At 38.9% G+C, this 2,804-nt stretch overlaps 1 pseudogene; it reads right to left on the bottom strand.

Annotated features, from left to right (window-relative positions):
• Positions 1–855: 855 nt before the first annotated feature.
• Positions 856–1,347, bottom strand: LOC103263531 (annotated as a pseudogene).
• Between the last annotated feature and the right edge of the window lie 1,457 nt (positions 1,348–2,804).

The raw sequence follows: 2,804 nt of genomic DNA on the forward strand, positions 1-2,804 counted from the left end.
CAGGTTCTTGCTATTGTGAACAACGCTGCGATAAACATACGTGTGCAGGTATCTTTTTTATAGAGTGATTTGAGTTCTTCAGGATATATTCCCAGTAGGGGGATTGCGGGGTCATATGGGAGGTTGATATTTAAAGCTTTTAGGAATCGCCACACTGCATTCCACAGAGGTTGCACTAGTTTACACTGCCACCAACAGTGTAGAAGTGTTCCCTTTGAGGAAAGTCATTTGAGGGAAAGTCATTTGAGGGAATACTAGGGAGTTTGTTGAGGAAAACCAGAAAAAAAAACATATATATCATAATATATATATATAGAGAGAGAGAGCATGTATTATGTTGTGTACATCTTACCAATTTTTTAAAAATTTTAATGATGTGGATCACTGACCATGAAACAAATATCTTTCAAAGATCATGGAAAAGGTGTTTATCTCTTACTGGTCTCACCAAGTGAAGAACCTTCAACTGCTGGACATTCTTAGCAAAAGCAAACACTGTTGAGAATTATTGACTGACTCAATGTTGGCTACAATTGTCAGTTCAGCCATACCGCCCTGGCACTAATAGGAGACAAAATAAAAGGTTGGCCATTGCTGCTGCCTTTATAATATCTTAACCAAAAAAGAAAAGCAAACTAAACTAAAAAAAAAAATCCTAAACCTTCTCACTGACTAAATGAACTCTATCTTGGCCAAGGATACCTAGATCAACCATAAAAACTTAGTTCCTGCCATGATGAGACAAGAAGTTAAATATGCCTCTTAGACACAACTGACCCAGATGAGACCCTGTGTCCAGTCCTAATATTCTTTTTTTTTTTTAATGATCCAGAGATCTTTTATTTTTGACACCTATTAAGCCATGAATTCATAGGTAATAGGTTCCAGAAGCTCGGGCTCTTTTCCGTTGGTTCTCACAAAGTGTGCTTCTCTGGGTGGAGCAGGCTGGTGCTTCAGCTGAACCCAGGTGCCTTTCTCCTTGGCTTCCTTCTTTTTCTGGTCATTTTCCTTATTGTGTTTCAGGAAGCTATCTCGACTCTTCGAGCACTTAATATGTTCAATAAGCACATCAATTCTCTTGGCAAGAATCTTGCCCTTGACTTGTTTGTTAACAACAATGCCAATAGCATGCTGGGTGACGTTGTAGACTCTTCTTGTCTTGCCATGGTAACATTTGTGGGGCATTCCTTTCTGAACAGTACCCATTCCCTTGATGTCTACAATATCACCTTTTTTATAGATTCGCATGTATGTGGCCAAAGGAACAACTCCATGTTTTCTGAATGACCTGGAGAACATGTACCGCGTGCCCCTTCTCTTTCCCTTTGTGTTCGTTATTTTGGCGAATTACTGGAAGATGGCGGTGCCGGCTGAAAGGCTGTCCTAATATTCTTATTTGCTCATACAGACTGTAGAGAACCTGGCCACAAATGTGTGAGAAAAACCCCATGAAGTCTCCAGGCTTTCGTTAATTCATTAACAAATGCCATTTTAAATAAGAGACTGGCTTTAGACTACCTTCTAACAAAACAAAGAAAAGTTTGTACAGTAGTCAACAAAACTAGTTGCACTTATATTAGTACCTCTAAAAAGATTAAGAAAAATGTACAAAATCTGTAAACAGATGTCTTAGTTACATCACTTCAACCAAGGGGCAAATGCTAACCAGGTCTGGTGAATAATAAAGGATACCCTTCCTAACATTTGTTGGTTCCTACCTTTATTGACACGAGTATTAGTCATTCTATTACTATTACTTTTTAGTCCTTGCCTTTTAAATCTTTTAGTAAAGTTTGTGTCTTCAGATTTTAACAGTTTCAATTCCACCTGATAATGACACAAAGATTCCAACCCAGGAAGACCAAGTCCCTAAAAATCATTAGATCAGTCAGCAAGCAATTTGTACACCCTCCAGGGTTAAGTAGAGATGACAACCCTATTCAATGAGAAGCCATTCCAAAAGATAAGACCTCTGGCCCCTTCTCCTTAAAAATAAAGAAGATAAAATTTCTCATGAGGGGAATGAGACAGAGTAGAGGCAGGACTCAGTCTCCCTCAGATACTACCAGACTTTGCAACAACACTCTAGCTAAGGTGATCCTATAGAACACAGCCTTTAAAAAAATCTGTTAAGATAAACAATGTTTGATCACAAATCTTGCTTGAGTTTATAACTCCCTGCCTGCCTCTCTCCTGCTTGTGCACAAGGACCAGAGTGTGTCTGATTATAACCCTTGCACCGTTATTATTACTGAAATCCTCAGGCCAGGCAGAGCTTATCTGCCATTTTTTTGTACGTGTGATGTATAAAAAAATCATATATCTACATTATACTTGTGTGGTTAAAACACCTCTCTAATCATGCTAACATACCTTTCCTTTGACATCACACCCCTCCTCTTATCTAATAAAAGGCTCTAGTTGACCCTCTTTGGATAGTCATTCAGAAAACTCTCCCTTCTGAGCTGTCTCTGTTTGGCCTTGTGCTAATCCCATGAGAGCCTAAAAATCTGCAGTCAATAACACTTTCACTCTTGAACTTCTATTTTGCTTAAGAACACAACACTTGGGATAGTTGGGGAGACTCTATCTCTTTAGTATTTAAATTTGGTCAGTTCAAAACTTAAACTCTGTCAACTCTTTGACTTTTCCCTCTTCTTCCCTTTTAGAGGGCTCATGTGTTGTCAGGGAACAGAATCTGGTCCATGGTCATTAACCATCCATGGTGGCTTCTACTGAGATGTGCAACCTAGCTGATTTTTTTTTTTTTTTTGAGTTGGAGTCTCACTCTGTCGCCCAGACTG

The sequence above is a fragment of the Carlito syrichta genome, unplaced genomic scaffold (assembly GCF_000164805.1).
Source record: "Carlito syrichta isolate Samal-C Ts95f unplaced genomic scaffold, Tarsius_syrichta-2.0.1 Scaffold305142, whole genome shotgun sequence".
In the NCBI taxonomy this organism is placed as follows: Eukaryota; Metazoa; Chordata; class Mammalia; order Primates; family Tarsiidae; genus Carlito; species Carlito syrichta.